Source organism: Lepeophtheirus salmonis, chromosome 14, assembly GCF_016086655.4.
Source record: "Lepeophtheirus salmonis chromosome 14, UVic_Lsal_1.4, whole genome shotgun sequence".
NCBI classification, from domain to species: Eukaryota; Metazoa; Arthropoda; class Copepoda; order Siphonostomatoida; family Caligidae; genus Lepeophtheirus; species Lepeophtheirus salmonis.
Window position 1 is genome coordinate 17,456,670 of NC_052144.2, and position 22,266 is coordinate 17,478,935.

The following is a 22,266-nucleotide window of genomic DNA, read 5'->3' on the forward strand; positions in this document are numbered from 1 at the left end:
TTGTGATTTGAAACTCCATAAACCAAAAAATATATAATAAATATAACACGCATGACTGTGTCAGTAGGAAATAATAACATCTACAGTCTGTTCTCACAGTATATCATTACATATAATTATAATTTTTTAGACTTTTTTTTTCAATATAAAGGTTTTGGTTCAACAAAAAGCTCATCAATTTGAATTTGTTGATCAAGATGAAGAAAAAAAACACACCATTTTCTCCATGCAAGAATAAAGCTTTTTGTTTCTTTTTTCGGCTTTAGCTATTTATTTATCTAATTTATGGAAGTGAAAAGATTATTTGATGTCCTGTAAATTTTGTACTTTAGTCATACATTATTAAGTGTACTTTTTTGCACTACACCCAGTATATACTGTTTTCTAGGAGCAATTATTTAAATTCTTTCGGCAAAAATGTCTAATTCAAGAATCGTTTTCCTTCTCTTATAAGGCAACACGCAGTATTAAAAACTTGTATTAAACCAAAAAGATGTCAAATACATTCATGCACTTTCAAACTAAATATTCATTCAATGTATTACAAGTTTATGCATTAGAATAGCAATGGATGGATCCAAAAACGTAGCTCTCCGATGCATATTCTATGAAAAATAAAACCCAAAAATTATATCAACTATTTAGATATGTTTGTTTTGTATTCTTATAAAACTTTTAAACAATAATTTCATTTACATATTGTATAAAATGTGACCTTAACGTGTCCGAACGTTTTTTCTAGTTGACAATTTGAAAAAAGTGTTTTTATTTTCCAAAACTTTTACAATATATTATTGATTTTTTTTTTCAAATTTTATTTTTTTTGGAAAGAAAATTCAAAAACCCATAGTTATTCACAAAAAATTAATTTTTTTTTGAAAAGAAATTCAAATTTTAAATTTTTTGAATTTTTTTTCAAAATCTACAACTATACACAAAAAAATTTGAAAAATTAAATTAAAAAATTTTTTGAGAAATTTTTTTAAAATATTATATTTTTTGCTCTGCTGCATAATTTGTCTGAATTATCTTTTTTTAAGAATATAAATCTTTCATGAACAAAACATAATAGTTAAAAACAAAAATGCTTGATTTTTTTTTTTTTTTTGTGGGGGGGGAGCTACACCCCTTCAGCCACCCCCTGCAGATGCCCATCGTGTAAGTCCCTATTTGATTCTGTTAGTTAAAGATTGACATCGTTTTAATATTTGTTTACATCATTGCTAGACATGGAGTGGGATTTGTGTTCATTTCCTTCATCTCACAGCTGCTAGTAGATAATATAATAAAACGTCATTACAACTACATAAGCTACTTTTCTCCAAAACAGTCTCTAAATCGCAAAAATTACCATGTCATTTTTTGCTTTCTTTTATATTACATACCGGCAGGTGATATTTTATACAACTCTAATAATATATATGTATAGTAACTACATAAAAGAAATGGTTAAATTGCTTTATATAATTTATTGTGGATGTACATAAGTATGTATTTTGAGCTCTTTTTAGAATTTCAATATATGTAGCCAGTAATATATTGAGTTTATTATGTAAGTAGGTATATATGAAAATGAATGCATGACTGATCCTAATCATGTAGCAATACAAAATGATTATTATGTAAGTATAAAAAGTAAGGGTTACTCCCTTTAGTACCTGAATTACTTTGCTCGTTGGAAAAATAAATAATGTCAAGAACCTCGCTTTTGTTCCTTGTTTATTCAGGATTTTATCCAAATTAAAAAAACCTATTTTATCTGTTTCAAGATAGATTTCGGTACAATAAGATTTTATAAAGAATTGTATAAATCTTTATAATTTATATGAGCCTCATTCGATACACTAGGAATTTAAATGATATTTGGGTTATAAGAAATACACTTTTGATAAGCTCATCTCACCTGAACCCCCCCCAATGTAATTGTACAAAAAAGGGAATAGTTAACAAAAAATATATTTAAAATGGAGAACTGAACATTTCTGAGCTATTTATCAGGCGTAATTAACTTAGGAAGGTGATTCTTAGTTACGGAAGAAAATGGTAACCATTTGGATATTCAAGTAGTTTTAGATAAATATGGTAATTGACCAAAGGTGATAATTGTTAATGTTTTTCTTATTCGCTAATAACAAAATAAAAAAACGAAATCAATAACATTAAAATAAATTATTAAAAAAATAAATGACAAAAAACAAAAGTGTCCGTTTTGACTAATTTAGTAACTAAACAGGGATCCAATGTGGACAATGTTCCCCATAGTTTTTTGCTCTCTATCTCCCTTTATATATTCTGTTCTAGTACAAATATTTACATTTATATATGAAAGTTTTATACAGTTGAGGCATATATATGTAAAATTAAAAAAAATGTACATTAAAGTAAAATATATCAAAGGGATAATCAGAAATAATTTTAAATAATTTAAAACGGGATTGGCTCCAACGAGTTCATCATGTTATTAAACGTCCGAACAAAAATATTTTTTTAAATGAATTAATTAAACTTATCCATTCATCCACTTGGCCCCCACTATAAATTGGTGAGTGGGCTACTGTTTGTTTTTAGACTAAATACTATTTATCTAGTTGAAGAAAAGTAAAAACATGTTAGTTGGTGCGCTCCTTTGACCACTTGTGCCAGATTACTGATTCGGTGATAAAAAGGCTAAAATAAAATAAAAGCCCACATTTGGGTATAGCAAACTTGTGTTAAAATCTGTAAAGATAATTTCATAATTTTTATTTACAAAACTGTACTAAAATTGTCTGTTATTTCTCTTCCCCAGACATAACTACACTAGTGTCCTGGAGGGGAGCTAAACGGATAAAAAAACTACGCAGGAGAATACATAAGTTCACTTTAAAAACAGAACATATAAAAAAATATTTTTTCAAACTTTAATATACACTTCACTTGACATATTAGTTACTTGTATATGATTTGCATCTCAAAAATAACTATACGAAAAACTACGTTTTCTAAATTTATTCAAAATCAAAAAACTTATGGGCAAAAAAAAAAAAATCTGTGAAAATCTCAATTTCGTTTTTTTCAGGTGCTAAAAACCTTTCAAAAATTGACTTCTTATCTGGACAATTATTTTCATGTTTATATGTTGCTATGTTATTTGAAGTTATAACACAATATTTAAAAAATCCTAATACTCCTACTAATGTTACTAAAGCCAAAAATAAAAGTATTTGGGAGGGAGTTGCTATGATGAAACTTCGTGGATTACCTTACGTAACCGGATTGATGTAGTATGATTAGTATGATATGTAGTATAACATATAGTCCATTTCCCGCTCCATCGTTATTATCATAACAGGATAGTTAGAATTATCAGAATGTTTCTTGACAACTAAGAAACGTTCATATTATGTAGAATTATTAGCATTTGTGTTATATAGAAGTATTTTCTGACTATTTTTTTAATTTTTTTAAATATTGTGATTGTGATTTTCTGCTCCCTCCTTGGCCCTAGCAACGCCGGGTAACCCTTTGCTAGTAAAAACATACATTATCCAATCACGAGTGATCAAGAGTCAATTAGAGAAAATATCTTGTTCTTGCCACCTTGGAGAAGAAGATAAATAGAAAATCTGTTTCTTTCCATCGTAGTTATCTTTCTTCTTATGCTTCAATTCTATATATTTATTTTATGCTAACAACCTAAGGTTTTAGCAAATTAGCTAAACTTTTACATTAAAGTCGCTAAACTATTAAAAAAAAACAACGATTGAAAAGGGTCTGGAGTCTGTTTCCCATCCCGGCATATTTGTCTGCTTCTCATGAAATATGTTTAGAGATTATACCAAAAAGTAGTTTTTTTGTCTGTTCAACATGATTGCAACAGTTGAAAAACTTACTATGAGTATCAAATTATGAAAGGTAGACTCAATAATATTTTATGAATAGTAATAACCTTCAATGTCTTAAATTATAACTTTCAACGTATCATGACAGATTAAATAAAGAAAAATAAACAAAATGATTTGAGTTGTAATATTTGGTGCAGCTGACCCCTGTGTACTGAGCTTCATTGTATATCAAATTTCTCTTTAATGAGTGGGGTTTGAATTCTTATAAAAATATGTCAACTCATGGGGAATAAATCTATAAATAAAATGATCAGTTTCTATTCAAAATCTTGATGAAAAATTGAGAAAAATATTATTTTTTTATGAATATGTAGTCTGCATTATATTATATAATTGTAATATAAATTTTAGGAATGTGCGTTGTTTGATGTTTATAAAAAATGGCCTGCTTCATCTTTTCGATGTTGTAACTGCCCCCCCATTATCTTCTTAAAGATAATTTTCTTAAGCTCTTTTATTGTATAAGTGATTAATCATTTTATTAATGCTATTATGTTTTTGCGAAAGAAAATAATATTTCTGTCCTTGGTTTATTTATAATATTTTTTGTGAAATGGTTAAGATATTGATGTTATCATTATTTAGGTATATATTTGAAACTGCAATGACTTTTTTTTGTCAGACCCTTTTTATGCATTAGTTCAATTATAAAAAGAAAAGTAATTGTGTATTTCTTGTAATAATGCATGTATAAGTATTTTTTTATTGTAGGAGTAAACTTTTTTTTCAAATATATGAATATTAATCTAAACATGAAGTTTTTAATTTTAATGTGATAAGTTTAATTGATTGTATAAAATCATTATAATTTAATTCCATGCCTTAATAGCTTTCTTCTCATTCAATTGCCTACATTTGGGTAAAAATTAAATAATATTGACGAATAAAAGATACGTATATGTGACGTGTCAATATAAACACAGACTGGGATACAAAACATAAGTTGAGGAGAAAGGGTCTTCATTTTCCTAGCTATTTTACTTGATCAGAAATTATCATTTGATTTTTACAGGCTATTATGAGGTCTTATTCATTCAAAATGGGTCAAGAGGACAGCAAGCGCATGATCTTTACAGAGATTAAAATCGAATGACAAAATGTAGACAAAAATTATTAAATGAGATGTGGACAATCTATTTTATATTGAATTATGTAATTCAGGTCTCTTTCTAATTTTATAAATATACATTAAAGGAGAGAGGAAGAAAATGTTAGATGGGTCTAACCCCTTAATGAAATAAAAAATGAAAATAATCTTGGTTATTGCCAACAAAATTTTCATTTAATAAAATAGAATCAATACATATAAAAAAATATCTTTAGTAATAGTGATGTTTTGTGTTGTGAAAGACTGGACGGGAGGATGACTAAAAAAGTATAACCAAACCAATAAATATGCCGCTACCACCAGTAGTCCCATTTAGAAGATTTTAATATCCTAGAATAATATTTTTGGGACTACTTCATTTGTTTTACTTTTTTAGTCGATATCATACTTATAAAAAATAAGAATGGAGTTCGTTCAGAGTCATGCAACCTTATATCAGCAAAATATTATGGTTATGGGGTTTTGTAAGTTGTAAGTGTTTTAATAAAGCTCCTCATCCAAAATAGAATGCCTTAGAAGTCGCAGTTTATTAATCAAAGACAATCTTTTTCTATATTTAGCATTTAAATTTGGGTCCCACACGTAATAAAACAGTTAAAAACTGCGGCTTCCACGCAAAAAATCAAAAAAAAATCTTAATACAATTAAAAGAACAGAACTTAGTCGATTAGTTTAGCTTACTGATCTATTTTCACGAAAACCATTCCAGCCTGCTTTTGTATCGATACATCATAAATTTAAACAATGTAACCTTGTTATATCTTGTACCCTTCCTCTAAAATGAAACAAAAAAAAAAGTCCAAAATTACTGGATAGTTTTCTAATTCCTACCAAATATTGAATCATTATTTTATCATTGTCGAAAATTGTTCACAACTTAAAAAATGCTTATTCAAATTCTAGCAATCAATGTTCAACAAACTTACCAGGAGAAAAGAAGCTTAAACAGCGATAGCTGACAACAAAATACAATGTACATTTTTAGAAGGTACGGAAACGCTATGTCATGCACACACTCTCTATGGTACACCCTGTCCTTTGAAGTTTTTGGATTAACCGATCTAATTAATACCATTTTGGCTTATTTCATTGATTTAGAATGGCTATGTATGTATTTATATTTTTTTAAGACAAACAAAGTAATAAATTTACTTTGTTTCATTTTCTAAAATAAACTAAAACTTTTTTTTTACAAATTAATCTTTTATTTTATTTGTAGGTACATGTTTTCAGTTTTTCTTTTGTTTTACTGTTTTTTTAATGTTATATGTAAAACTTGCATACCCATGTAAGAATAGTTTTTATGTATGTAATACATTATTTAGTATATTTTTAATACAATTAACTATTAGGGATGCCATTTAATAAATGACAAAACTTCTTTTAAAGATTAGAAAAGGAAAAACTAACTTCTTTCTCTGAAATAAGAATTCTCATTTATCTTTGATGTAAATTGCTGTATATATGCATGTATGATTTTAAATATAATTTTGATATTTTGTCTACACTAGTTCTATTTTAAATGTGGAAGATTCTCCCAATTATTGCAAAATCCATTTTTTTTCTATCCCCCATAAAAAATTATATAATAGGAAGTTGATAGTAACATCGGTTTTAATTCATTACTAACTTTATTATACCTCGCTTCTGCTTTCTCCACGTGCTAATTTTTCTTTACGAAAATGGCATCCTTACTAATTATTGACAAGTATTCACCTTTTGGTATATTTTTAATTCAATGAATTAAATATTGAGAAATAAATAGTTTTGGAAAATTCAAATTTTAAATTGCTGTAAAATCACATCTGATGGGGCATAAAACTTTATAGCATTTTATTTTTTATTATAGAACATATATCCATTTTTAATGAATAATATTAAAGAAAATGATAGTTTCAATATATTTTCTCTAAGATTATATCTTGAATTATATTTAATATCTCCTTTTCTACCTTCACTTATTATTATTGTGATAGTCTAAAAGAATTTTTGAAAATTGACATTGGAAATTGACTTATAAGTATCTTTTTTTCAAAATTAATCATTTTATAAGTCAAATAATACAAAATCTCTTGACTTATTGCTTAATTTCATTCAATAACATAAAAGGAGGATGTGTAATTTGAAGCTCTACAATTTTTCTCAAGGCTTTTCATCTCTCTATATTGGATTTTCTACACTAATTCCTTATATAAAAAACAGTAAAAGTTGAAACTCTCGAAAGTAGTAAAATATTGGTCCACTATGGATAGTAAATCAAATCTCTAATTTGAATATTCACAGAGTATCTGTCAATTATTATGTGTCGAAATTAGAATGTTATTCAACTCAATTATTATAAACTTCTAACAAACATATTAATCTCTAAGCCCCTAAATAAAACTGATGAATGAAATCATTTATAAATATTGTTACATATGATAAAAGATTTTTAATTTGCTATTATGTGAAAGAACTGCAAATTATTATGTATCCTTGCAGAAAATAGTTATAAAAACTATCAATTTGTATACTCTGGTACTAACATAAAAAACCCTGGTGGAAAAAATCCCCCATGGACCCGAGGACACGAACAAAACAAATAAAAACTTGAGGGATAAAAAAAAAAACCCACATATCTGAACTGATGGACTTATTTTGTCGCTCTTCTGGTATAATGACTCAATCATGTTAAGGTCTTGCAGATTATAAACAAAAACTGATTAATTGTGAGCTCCTTCTGCGATAACCTTGTTGAAAAAATGATTCATATCGAATGGAAATTTGTTTTGTAAAAATTTACAAACCCATTGATGATAAAATCGTAGTAACATGGCATTATTGATTATTAAAATGATTTCTTTTTAATTCTGATGCAGGAGGGGGGAAGTATTGATATATTCACTTTGTATTCTTGTTATGAGATTGAAATAAGGTAAAAAATATTACTGAAAAATATTGGTTTGAATTATCAATCTCGTAAGGATTTAATCTCTTCCTAACTAACTTGAATCCTAACATCAATTAATATTCACTAGGGAACACTAAAAAATGGGAGGCAAAATGTTTCCAATTTGATTTGAGTAGTAATACTTTTTATTAAATAATTCTATATTAAATAGAGTTTATTGATATAATTTTTATTATCTGGGTAGAGTTTTTTCGTTTAAGGATTCTGTCCTACGGAGGATTTTGTCCTGTTACCATCTGTCCTTGCCCCTTATTATGCTTAAAACGTTGATTTGTTTCACTGTTATTGATTATGTGTATATTTATCGATACACTTCAAATATCCCACCTATTAATCAGAAAATAGATATGCAGAGTGTTTCTATAGGTATCTAATATGTGCATTTCTTGGAAATTTGCCATATAATTCTTTTGGTTTAACATACTTATATATTTATTCAGATTTATGCAAATTTTGTTTATTTTTCATTCACATATTATAATAAACTTCTTCTAAATAATTCTAAAAAAGTATATATATATTCTATTAAATAAATTGCATATATAATAACTTCAACATTTGTAAAATTTACTAGAAAAATGTATAGGTAGAGTTGAATTATTTATCTTTAACATCATTATACATTGAATGTACATTACAGTAGTTTTTTTTTTTTCAACATTCTTCGAATTTTGATTGCAGTTAGCTCGAAAAAGTTGTAATATGATAAAATAATCATTGCTTTGCAATTATTAATTATTATAGACATTATTCTAAGCTATAAAAATATTGATAAAGTTTTTTCTTTAAAGCTACCCGATGGAGCAAAAAGAGAGAATATCATTAGGAAAACTTTATCTTTCCTTTCTGAAAATGTAAAAAAAATTATGCGTGCTATACGTAAATCATCAAACTTTTCTAACTGTTTGCTCTTTTATTGTTCCTTAGAACAATTTTTGAAAAAAAAACTTTATTTAACACTTGTTGTAACTTTAAAAAATTCCCATCAAAGTTATTCCATAAATGAAAAAAATAACTATAAATATATTTTTAGTATATTTATTAACTATGTAAAAGGTTTTTGTCTTTTTTCATAATTTGATCGAAATGTGCGACCTAAAGATGATCTCGTAGGACAATGCAATTTTGCATTGTTAATTTTTATACTATGTCACAACTTTTCTGCATTAACCGTAATCGAAATTTGAAAAAAAGTTGATACGTAAACCGCCCTAATTTACATACCCATCCCCTTAGCAGAGCCTGAGATAACTACTGTTTCTAAATTATATCAACTTTCTTGTTCACAAATAAAAGATTTAATCAATATACTGGGTGGGGATTCTCAATCTTTACCAAAAGTTAACCTTATTCCTTGAGGTGTTTTGTGACATTTATTTCAAAAGGTCTGAAATACAACGGATTCCTTACAGTGTTTACTACTTGCATTTTTCTCTCCAGTCTAAGATGATTACGGAAAGAGACATCATAAATAGGTTATCGGCACTCATTTGTCCGAGGATGAGCGTGGAAGGGTCTGCTTGCTAAGTGTACATATCAAGTCCCACAGTGTACACAGCCCGGATGATTATGAAGAGCGACATGAAGAATCGTTTGGAGGCAGACCCAACCAAGTCAATGAGAGCTTTTGCAACGAATCTTGGTGTGGATAAGAAACAGTGAGGAACACGGTAAAGAACCATGGGTGAGGGCAACATTTTCAGATGTATAGGTGGTGCTACAGCAACACAGAGCCCCTGCACACTGGCAAAACTGTTCAAGAATTTTCTCAAGAATAACACTGACTTCTGGTCCAAGGAGATGGTGTGTCTATATAGCTAAGTATTGAAATCACTGGACTTTACCTTCTGGCTGCACATAGAGTCCAAAGCCAGTAAATTTGTAACCCCAATGTCCACGCTATGTGGGCCTCCGTTGAAGAGTGCTGGGGTACCATGGACGTGAGCTTAATAAAGAAGTGCTGTTATTATTTCATGAGGAAGATATCGGCTGTCATCAAGTAAATTAGTTATTTCAATGTATGAATGTAAAGTTTAAAACAAGTTTCATTAAATTCAGACATGTAGTGTCTCAGAAATATTGACTTGAAGTTATTGCATTCATTTGTAAAGGTTGAAAATCTTTAGCCAGTCCATTATGTTATCTTAAAATAATTTCTATGTACATATATCGTAGATCTGCATCTGAATGTACTTTAATCAAAATTCGATATGAATATTCGATATTATTCTGTCGAATAAACCTATTTTAATATAATATAATGATACAAATAGATCATATTAAAAAGACAATTTATACATATTATGTAAGCTCATAAAATGAGGCCATGTTATTTTGATATTGACAAAAGCTTTCAATGTGATACGTAACAATAAAACACAACTGCATTATCAAAAACACTCTTTATTTCATGTTAATTATCAATTTGTTTAATACTGGTATCTCTTATTTATGTTCTAAGCGTTATTGGTTGAAATTGAATTAGCTTTTGTTAGTCTATGAACCATTATTCCCCACTACAATTACTCAAAAATAGTTCCATTTGTATAAAGGATTAACTAATTATTAGCTGATGTTGAGCCCTTTTTTGTTTTTGGCTTATTGCAAAATAATAAAAAAGACATCATGTAAATTTTTAAATATAGGTATATGGTGAAATATAAATGAGTCATCATGGAGTTCTGAAACGACTATTAAATAACCACATATAGGATGACATATGTATCTAGATGGATATTATGGTAAATTTTTTTAAGGTTATGTGATGCTCATTTAAAATGATTAAGGAAAGATTTTTCATAGTTTTTGATTTTGAAATTATCCAGTCTGGCTATAGTGTGTTTTCACTCACATCACTAATTATATCATAAATGTTGGGCGACTAGAATTGAGATTGCGTGTAATTATTTGATATAATGGACTATTTTATCTCATTAAGTCCCCTTAATCTTAAAAACAAACAAACTTATGGTTACTGTCTTAATTTCAATCCCTTTAAGGTATGAATAAGACTGTTAAGAACAATATCAAAACAATAGGACATGATCAAACTAAAAAAATATATTAACCGCAAGTTTTTGTGACAGTCCACTAAACTATTTCTTTAAAAAAATGGCGCATGCCTAAAAAATAATGTCACAGTACCCTCTATATAAATAATATATTAATATTTTATATTAAATAATATTACCATTCAGGGAGTTGTATTATTTTACCGCAAGACTCTCTTTTTTACTCTCTGCTTCTTTATCTAAAAACCAATATAAGTAAAACAAACGTAGTAATTTCTAAGGATGTTTGGATTCTAAAATATAGTTGTAGATAGATATTGCAGAACTCGATGAAGAAAATTAAGTAACTTTTGGATTCTGAGGAGTTAACTTACAGAGCCAAGAATTTAGGAAAAACATTGGACAAATGTACAATTGATTTGTATTTGTGTGCAAATATAGCGGAATTAATGCTATGACTTCGTTACAGTATGAAAATAAGATGTAAGTCCCCATTTATATAGTCCCCGGATGGATTAATTATAATACTATGTATAATTCTTACTTAAAATTAATCGGTGCAACTCCACGCTACAAATTAAAGGAACACTAAAATAAATATATAAACAATTGACCTCCTATAACTTGATAGTTGGTTAGTGATATCACTCGTAACACTTTTAGTTCTTAATATAGTTCAAAATGTTTCACAACTTGGGACCTACAATGTTATATATTTTTAGTTAGTTAAAAAGAAAACAAGAAAAACATATTATTTGATTCAACCAATTCAAGATTTAAGGTTCAGGTGTTGTTCCCTACTCACACCAAATTAGAAATGAGATAAATAAAATATTCGTTCGTTTTTCCCTATTTTATAGGTTTTTAAGTTGTATGAACTAGTGTGTGTGAACTTACACCCATGTAAGAACTTTCCAAACTAATTCCCTTTCTATTCAATGCATAACACAATATTTTGATTATAGTTTTTATAACTTTTGCCATGTCATTCTTCAATCATATCCATTCAAAATGTTTTATGTTAACTATTCTTATACATTTTTATAACCTTATTAACTATTCACAAATAATAAAACAATAAATATAAAATGTTGATAACTTTGAAGTTATTGCTTTGTTTTTTGAGGAGTTACAAGCTGCTGACATTAACAAGGGTCTTGATTAAATATATGTATTTTGGGCATGTGAATAAAAGAAACTGTAATTCAAAACGGATATCCTGACAATTTGAAGATTGTTTTGGAGGAGGGAGCTTAGATGCAGGGGTCTCTGCAGGACTATATTTGGGGGGGAGGGCTTAGTTTTTGGAATTTTTCTGAAAATAAAAAACTGTAGTGTTCAATCCCGTTTCGAAATTTCCTCTTCAGTTTGCCGACTCTAAATAAACATGAAAGCTAAAATATGGACCCGATTTTCATCACTTAGCATATGTCTCACTCCCGCCTTCTCCTTCCGCTCTCCAAAATGTTCACCCCTAATAATATTTCAACTGTACTCCGAAAATCAATGCCTCAACAAAAGTACAACTATTCATATTTAAAACTGTTGAGTCACGATTGTTTTGGTGTTTTGATTATTATTGTCGAATTAGCATAATTGATGGATAAAGCAAAATAATCTAAAATTTCAATATTTTGTATATAAAATATTTAATAAATACATGTAATTTGTCAAGGCTAATAGTAAGCAAACAAAGGCTAACAGAACTTTCTTTTAAATGTTATATTTCTCAATCAGGTATTTATTTTTACAATTTACAAGTTGTACTGAGAATGTTAGATGTAAACATACGATAGGAAAATCTATATTTCAACCTTTGAGTCTGAAATTTTGATAGAAAAAGTTCAAATATCTATAGTTCAAAATCCAGAAAATCAAAATAAATATGTATATTGTGCAAGGGCCAAACGTTAAATAAAGTTATACTAATCCGGCATTGCCATGACCTATTACGACAAGTATAAAGGTTTTCTTACATGTCTCAGAAAAATATTTGTATCCTTCATTGGAAAGTTCTTCAGTTTTTATTTTGGTAGTTTGTTATCTGGCTTGGATATTATGCAAAAAAATAAGAGCTTTTCGTGTTTTTTCTACATTTTTGAAGATCTGTGGGTAAAATATGAACGACTTGTGGAAAAAATACTACTTGAGTTTCATTTTCATCTTGTTTCTCTTTTCTATTAATTGCTCTCATTGGCCTCGTAGATACAATTTATAATTTGTAGAGATAAAAATATGTTACAGGCTCGTATGTTATAAAAAACCAAAAATCAACGTGGTCACCGAGATAATTTGAAAAATGTTTGGTAGAAAAACAGTATAGCTGTCACAACGTTTCATAAAGGCAATAAACAAAAAACACACACAGTATTTAACAATGATATAGGCAGGAATTATTACGATGTCGTTCCTCAATGCTACTCGAGTCCAACAAGTACTTTTACTCATAACTCCACAACCAACCCTTATTGTTATTTTTCGTTTTTCCTGCACTAGTGATTACTTTATACTTATAAGTTATAGGTTCTCCTTTCAAGAATATGAGAATAACGACAACAGCTTTGGAAAATAAAAACATGTATTTAGTTAGCAAATAGCAAGGGGGGGCGGGCCTTCTTCCATTTTTATAATATTTTCATCTATGAAAATTAGTCTCCTCTCAGATGACTACCCTTCAGACAACAAATTCATGACTCTAGAGGCTCTCAGGTGTGACAAAACTAATTAAAAAGTTAAGAGGATAGTTTACGTAATATAATTATTTATAATATAATCAAACAGTTTTTACCTTTCAAAAAGGGGGCAATAAGCCCTTTGTCCCTGTTTCATAAAGACTTTCATGTAGACTTTTATTGAATGTCAATAAATGCGTGTCTTTAATGACACCTCTGCCTTATAATTTGAAAGAAAGGGGCGGGGAGTGGCAATAATTGTTTTCAATTTATTGATAAATAAATTTGTCATATGTTTTTTAGTTTCCATTAGTTTTTCGTTGTAAGTAACAATCTACATGAACTTCTTCTTCTAGTTCAAAAATGATTGGCTAAACAGTAGAAATAAACAAATTAGCAACAAAATTTGAACTTATGTAAATAACTTTTTTGATGATTTGTTTAAAAAAAAAACCAGTTTGGACAAGTACAAATAGGTTTGACGTTTGTGCTCGTAAGTAATATATTTATAACTACATATTTTCCGCGAAATCAAGATACCAAGACAGACGGATATTACTCAATTTTTGGATTTTCCTAATGAAAGACGTAGTTCAGTAGATAACGTGCAGAGGAAATATTATGTTACCCTCAATGTGTGTAGGTTAGACTCACGGTCATTCCTAGATAAATAAATATGCATTATATTGTTGTGTACAGTTTTCAATGTCTGTAAAAGTTACAATTTCTTCGTCTTCAAATGCATTATTCAATATCAATATTGTTCGTTCTAATTACCATATATTATTTAGAATTATTATTTCATTTTGATCTATTAAAATTACATTTATTCAAGAGTAATATAACTTTGTGCATTTGAACGTTATAATGTGCCAGATAATACAAATATTTGATTAATTAGGTAGTATTGGATCATCCATTGCATATTCATTAACTGTTTGATCCTCATCCCAAATACAATAAATCCTTCATGTAAAATTATTCATCTAACTTTTAGTTTAATACATGTACAATTTGCGTATACAAGTTACAACTATTACACAACATATGAACTTCAAAGACAATTCATTGGTCAGGTGGAGTAAATATAATACTTTAATATTAACTTGTCCTTCATCAGTGTAACTCCATTTTACCAATTAAAGGAACATAAAACGAATATATTTCTTTTTGGTAACCCTAGACTTTGTTCACTCATATCAACAATAATTATTTCTGCTCTTTCTATGACATGTTTTTTTGTAATTACCTTATGCGTACATATAGCAATAATCTCATGTTGCAAGTAAGTGGTTTTAAACTATGTCAATATCATTAAGCCATGACTTTCCCTAATATAAATACATTTACTGGGTGTAAGACTGAAATTTGAACACTGGGTTATTGGCAAATTGAGTGGTTCTGTGAGTTTTTCAGAGATGGGCCTAAATTAAGTTAGGATTGTTGAACATTTCATAACACTCTGTAGAAATTTTATTTGTTATTCTTTTTTTAAGTGATAAAAAAATGGCTCGTGTAAAGATCCGATCCGTACACTTCTTGATAACTAAAAGGTAAACAAATGAAATTAGAATAAAATCTGAAGGCTCACTTCCCGGGTGATAATGTGTCCTGTAACAAGACGGTACTCCTGCCCAAACTGCCAAAACCGCTCAAAGAGGATTGAGAAATACTATCTATTTCTGGTCAAATAAAATATGGCTCTTCTATTCACACGACACCAACCTTTTGGACTACACTTTCTGGTCTCGTTTAGTGTCCAGGGCCTGTATCCTTAGGTAGGAAAATATCATGGCCATGCAGGCTACTTTAAACAAACACTGGGCTGATATTTCCAAAGAATACATAAGAACGATGTGCCAAGTCTTCTAGAACCGTCTTGAGGTAATCGTGGATGCCATAAGGGTTATTTGAAGATTAGAGGAGACAATATAGCGTTACAGCTGGTCTCAACATATTATTTTTACATGTCCAGTGGCTACAGAGGAAATATATCTTGTTAAAGTTTAAAGTATGTCATTTTTAGATTTCAACAACCCACCCGGTATGTGGAAATATTTGTTTTATAGTAACGTTTAATTTATAATTGTTCTTTTAGGTAGGCATCTTAAGTTTGAGGTACAACAAAATAATATATTGTCCAAATTATTTAATGCAAATGCCTACTTTGAGTCCCTAACCAATATGCAGATATCTATACTATTTTGGGGTTAATTTAGCAACAGCAGGAAGTACATAAGTAAGGCAGACAAAGCCGCAGCTGATGTGTAATTTCAAAATATATTCATGTCTACTGTAGAATTACCAGGTATATAAGTTATAGCCTTTAAATATTCGATACTAAGGAAACAAGATTTAGTAGAATCTAAGTTGAGAACAAGGCTTTTTAAATTAATTATACTTAAATTTATCTGTCTTTCATGATTTTAAAATAAAAGATAAACAAACTAAATTAAACATTTAAAAAAAAAAACTTGGAGCAGAAACCCTCTTTAAATCTAGTTCGAAAATATTTTGACTCAGAATCATTAGCTACTCTAGTATAACAATCCAATAGCAAAAATATATTAGTCGTCATTACAAACATAGCTAACATGTACTAATTAAATCAAATAATTTTTTTTCGTAGCTTGGATATTTTGAAATTTTTTTGAGAAATTAAATCAATAACAAGATCTATGATGATTTGTAAGAAATATAAATGACAGAAAAGAAACCTAGGAAGACAACAGTAATATAAAATATTTATTAAATAAACTTATCTTTAATATACAGAAAAATATTGATAAAGTACCATTTAATTTTGATTTTTTCCAAGCCAAACAAGGAGGGGGGCCAAAAAAATCCAGTGAATATATATATATAATCCTGCAGGCGCCCCTGGTTTGATACCTTCATTAGATCTTGCAAAATAAAATGTTAAAAGACAGTTACCATGGTAGTTTTATTCAATTATTTTTGAAAAAAATAATATCAATACTATTTATTATTAGATTATGGATCATCATAAGCATTGTTATATATAAACATAATTTTTGGAGGTCCTATTTGCAAAATACAACAACAGCACACAAACAAAATATAAAAAGCTCGTAGCGGCATAGATCCATTACGATATTACTATCTGATGATCCAATTATTTATGAATAAATAGTCAAATTAAGTCGAGTTGTGGGACATGAATATTTATGATAGAATCTATGTATTCGTTTTGAAGAGATAACAGTTTTACATATGTGGGGACACTTAATGATACAAATAAAACCTCATTAGTGTACGAGTTTTTGTTGTTGCTGAGCCTGAAATCTAAACAGTGTTTTTATTTTCTGCAGCTGTTATTCTATTTTTTTAATTTTTGAGGAGGTAAAATCTATGTATAAAGTGAAGCTAGAAGTATGAGTGCGCTCACGAATGACGGAGAGACACAAAGATGGAGTTAAGGGTAGTGATGTAAATCATATTTATTTTGGGGATGTTAAAAAAAGAAACCGAAAATCAATATGGTAAGCCCGAAAATTTGAAGATTGTTTTGATAAAGAAGATCTTAACTATGATGACATTTCATTCGGTCAGCTACAACTAGCTGTGACAAGAGTGAAAGGAGAAAAGGATATCAACAAGGACGAATTACTCCGATGTCGATCACCATTTCTACTCTGAGTCCAAAAAGGACTTACAATTATAACTCCGCAACTAATCCTCAAAGTTTATTCTCCGTCTTTATGAGGACATAGGAATGTTCAATCAGGTATTGAATATAGTAAAAAGGGAAGTTCACTTCAAAGGAGTTAAATAGTAATGACAACAGCGTAGCAAAAGAAAATTCATTCTTCCGATTACCAATTCCTAAAAATGGGGGAGCTAAAAAATATACCAGATTTTAATTTTTAGTTATAAATGTAAGTCCCTGTGTGACTCAGAGTAAAACTTTGGATCCAAAATAGAGTAATTCCTGCACATATTTTTCCAAGATTCGGAGTAGTGTTTGTGTTTATTTCATTTCTCTTATAGTTTCTGCTCATTAATGATCCAATGGAATGTCATAGCTAAGTTGCTCACCTCTAGAAAATTCTTCAAATTTTTGTACTTAGCAAAATTGTTTACAATTAACAACTCTACTCATATGTATCCATGTAGATATAGAGAATAGAAAATTGATCTAAATTTATGAGTGTAGTTAGGTATATTTTTGTAAATTGATTTAATATATCTTTGATCTTCACATTAATGGGCATAATATTTGCATTAATGTTTAAATAACTGGTAGAACTTAATTTGTTAAATCAAAGTAAATTTTGTTATACTTGTACGACGTATCGGGTATTCCATTGAAATGTGAACACTTAATGATTCAATAGTTAAGGAAGTTCGAGTGAGTGAAATTAATTCATATTCTAATATATTAAAGAATAAACAATTAATTACAAACAAACATTGTTACATGATATATTTTTTAAGTGATCCCATTTTGAAATATTAAAATTCCTTACTCATCGTGAATGGATCGCTTTGTTCTTTCGATCCCAGTATCTCATTCCCAAGGAAGGATTCCACTCTACTCCTTTATGAGATTTGGTAGTTTTCTTCCATGAATTATCCTCCCGTTGTCCCTTGTGAAATTCCAACAACTGTCGAGATGGATAAACAAATTAGAAGTATCTTCCTTCGATTGCACCCATCTTTCATTTACAAGGCATGACGTCACGAAATTGTCATTGAAGTGAAAAAAACCCATAATGATAATGTTGACTATTATTTGTATACCCCCTTAAAAAATAGAATCACTTAAACAAAAATCCTTGGAGATGCATTTTTGTAAATAAATCTTTTTTTAAATTATACTTGAATATTTTTCTATAATATAAACTATAATAATTATGATGACTCTGTATTATGAATAAATTATAAGGGTCTAAAGGAAAGTGTCGTTTTTATCATTTTCCAGCCTAAAAATGGAAATATATTGAATTCAGAACATGATACAAAATCAATGAAAACATTTTTTAATCATAAAAAAACTTTTAAATCATCAAAAAAACTTTGATATAGTTTTTATAAATCCTACTTTTAATTTAGGGATTGTTTTATTGAGTTGAAAATTACTCTGAATAATAATAATCATCCCGAATTACTAAAGGAGTTTTCATTAACAGCGCTCACATTTTTTTTAAATAAAACGAAAACGGTTTGAGATATCGACGATTTCTTAATTTGCCGTTAAAATACATTTAAGTTAATTTATGAATAAAATTCGATGTCGTTTGAATGACCACCACGTGCACGTTTTACAAAGTCCAATCGTTGAACCCAATTTTCGACTACTTTTCCGCATAAATTGGCTGAAACTGCAGCAATTTCGCGTTGAATATTTGTTTTGAGCTCTTCTAACGTCGACGGATTATTGGTGTAGACCAGGGCTTTCACGTGAGCACAAAGAAAATAGTCTAGAGGCATTAAATCGCACGAGCGAGGCGGCCAATTGACTGGTCCATTTCTGGAGATAAGACCCTCACCAAACTTACTCTTCAATAAATCGATTGCAACATTTGCTGTGTGTGAAGTGTCTTGTTGAAACCACATATCGTCCAAGTCCATATCTTCCAATTCAGGCCAAAAAAAAATCGCTTGTCATGGCGCGGTAACGATTTCCATTCACAGTAACGTGGCGATTGTCATCGTTGACGAAAAAGTACGGCCCAATGACACCGCCAGCATGCAATCCACACCCAACAGTAATTTTTTGGGGATATAATGGCGCCTCATGAATCACATGTGGGATTTTTCCGGCCCAATAACACATATTTTACTTGTTAACAAAGCCATTGAGCCAAAAATGTGCCTGATCGCTGAAGATGATTTTACGTTGAAAATCAGGATCATTTTCGAATTTTCCTTCCGCCCATTTTACGAATTACCGACGTTTGAAGTGGTCAAGCGGCTTCAGTTTTTGTGTCAACTTGATCTTATACGGGTGTATGCCAAGATCTTTTCGCAAAATTCGCCACAACGATGTCACAGAGATGCCCAACGATTGAGAACGGCGCGTAAGAGACAAATTTGGGTCATCTTGAATTGATTACTTGCGGCAGTAATATTTTTTACACTTCGTGCATTTCTTTGTCTCACTGGCACAGGGAAATTATGTAGCGTGTATGTGGACTTAAATTTTTTCACCAAACGTTGAATTGTTGATTTTGCAAGTACAAAATTTCCCCCCAACCGTTCCCTTGTGTAATAATTCCATTTTGAAAAAAATACAGTAACTATCATTTGATGTTGGGCCTTTTTTTTTTGTTCTTTTCGGAGAAAAGATTGCAAAATACAATAAAGTTAACAATATGCCCAATATTACTATAATAATAATACCATTCGGTTGTTCATTGTTTCGGTATTAGTAATCAGTAAAATATTTTATTGAGGTCCGAACATTTTGTAAAATTCTTATAAAATTCGAGACAAGTATCTGTTTAATTTTGCTTTTGGATGTGGGTACAAAATCTACTCGAATATGTACAGTTAAGATTCCAACTGACCCGGCTCCAATAAGATATGCCCATCGTGAAAATAAACTGTCTAACAACAATAACTACTTCTGAACCCACCATTAAATTAACAGCTATTCTTTATAATGAAAACTGTTTGTTTGAATGAAATGAACCAATTATTCATTTGATGAATTCAAGTATAATTTCATTTTAGCATGTTACAATTTAATATTTTTAATTAAAGAGTTATATTTATATTAGTACGTTGCTGTTTTTATGTATGTTTGATTGTTGTTACTTGATATGTATAATGAGAATGAATTATGTCTATAAAGACATAATATGGAATATATTTGTAATGATGAATTAAGTGTTACTCGTAAAAATTATTTTTGTCTGTAATATGTATTTTTTAAAGCAATGTTAAGTATTTTGAAAAAAAAAAAATAATAATAATTATATAGGGTGTTACATTTATCTAACAAGTAGCAAAATTATTTTTTTAAATCGATTTTCTCCTAATCATCAAATTTTAAGAAAATTCCAATGGCAAAAAAAAAAAAAAAAAAAATATTGTTCAATATAATTTCCTTTGGGATCAATAAGTGCCTCGTATCACCCTAGGAAACGAGAGCAGGTCATGATGACAGTCTCCTTTAGTATATTTTGGATAATCCTCCGAGATCCTGGACATCAGTTTGTATTTGGTTTTGCAGGAGGATATGTTAGTGTGTCGCTTAAATTCGGCCAACACATAGAAGTCAATGGGATTGAGGTCCAATAGCTTGGAGGCCAAACACTGTGTCCATCTAGGACATAAACTATTGACAACCAGATCAAAGTTGTCTTTGCAGTGTGGCATGGAGAAGAGTCGAATTGCCTTTCAAGTGTACCTTTCTCAATCCAGGCCTTGACATGATCGTCTAGGATTTGGATGGCTCATTATCATTTTTTTTTCCAAATTTGAAGTGAAGTCCTGCTCTGTCTGGCAGTATGACCTCATCTTGGGATCAGCACGCTTTGTTGTTGATTCATAATGACGGTTAGACTCTTCAAGTTGCATCCTCTACAGTGTACAAGCTTAAGAAATTTGCATTCTCAACATTGTCTCGTCCGGTGTGGATCGCAACAAAGACAATGTCTCTTTTTGCTGATCGATGAAATTCTTATAAACTGACGCCAAACACTTCTGGCTAGCCGCGAATACAACAAGCAACATCTGCACATGTGCTAAAAAGTTATTGTTAAAAAACTGGCAAACGCTATATATGTTAGAATGATGCAGTTGCCCCCAAAATTAGAGTTCCTTGTCAGAATCAGCGGAACCTAATTTTGGTACTCCCCCTTGTTCAATAGAACATAAGTACAAAATTTTAGCAAATTTGGTTCAACTTTATCTCTAGCACAATTGCAATTTCTAAACACGTATGAATCAAAAAAAAAAAAATCTATATGTTATTTTAATAACATGTTTTACAAAAAATACTTATATGAACAAAAAAGATTATGATGTTTTATAATTTTTTTTTGTGACTATAATTTCCTTTATTGTAGAGAGCAATAAGTGATCACGCCTAGACCGTTTTTTAAATATAATAGACATGATTAAAATGCAGTGCCGAGAATGATAAAAGGTAAACCTTTTCTTCCTTTTTTTTTTGATTAATTATCCTTTTAATATAATATAAATTTAAATTTAGAATGTAAATATTGTATTTAGATTCTAACATGAAAAATAACCACATTTAGCGTGTTGTAGTCCCCCCCCTCCTCAAATTGTCCTCAATCATTGTCAGAATCAGATGGCCCTTTCTATAGTACTACCATTACGTCAGTTGAATACATATATAGGTACAGTTACTAGTACATTTATCAAATTTTACTGCGTAGTGAGTAAGTTTTCATTTTTTTATTTCAAGTAAGTATTTCTAATTGACGAATTGAAATTCACTTTTTGTGATTCTGCTTTGTTCATTAGTAGCATTGTTCAATATTTGAGTGTTGGGTTAACCCATTCTTTAGCCTAAGTTATTATTTTGTTGTGATATCCAGGACCTCAATTATCCATCTCTGGACAATAGACTAGAAGAAAAGAAGAAGATATCCTTCAGCTATAAAAAACGTTATCCACTAAGTCTTTTATTAGAGGGGATTAT

At 29.4% G+C, this 22,266-nt stretch overlaps 2 protein-coding genes across 2 annotated transcripts in view; both read right to left on the reverse strand.

The window, feature by feature from the left end:
* Nucleotides 1-11,665, reverse strand: part of dUTPase (Deoxyuridine triphosphatase) — a 98,117-nt gene extending 86,452 nt beyond the window's left edge. Inside the window, exon 1 of the mRNA XM_071893514.1 lies at nucleotides 11,654-11,665. The gene's annotated coding sequence lies outside the window, so the exon portion shown is untranslated. The remainder of the gene's footprint in view (nucleotides 1-11,653) is intronic.
* The window catches only part of LOC121129636 (insulin-degrading enzyme), a 123,858-nt gene that overhangs the window by 50,681 nt on the left and 50,911 nt on the right, over nucleotides 1-22,266 (reverse strand). The window lies entirely within an intron of this gene.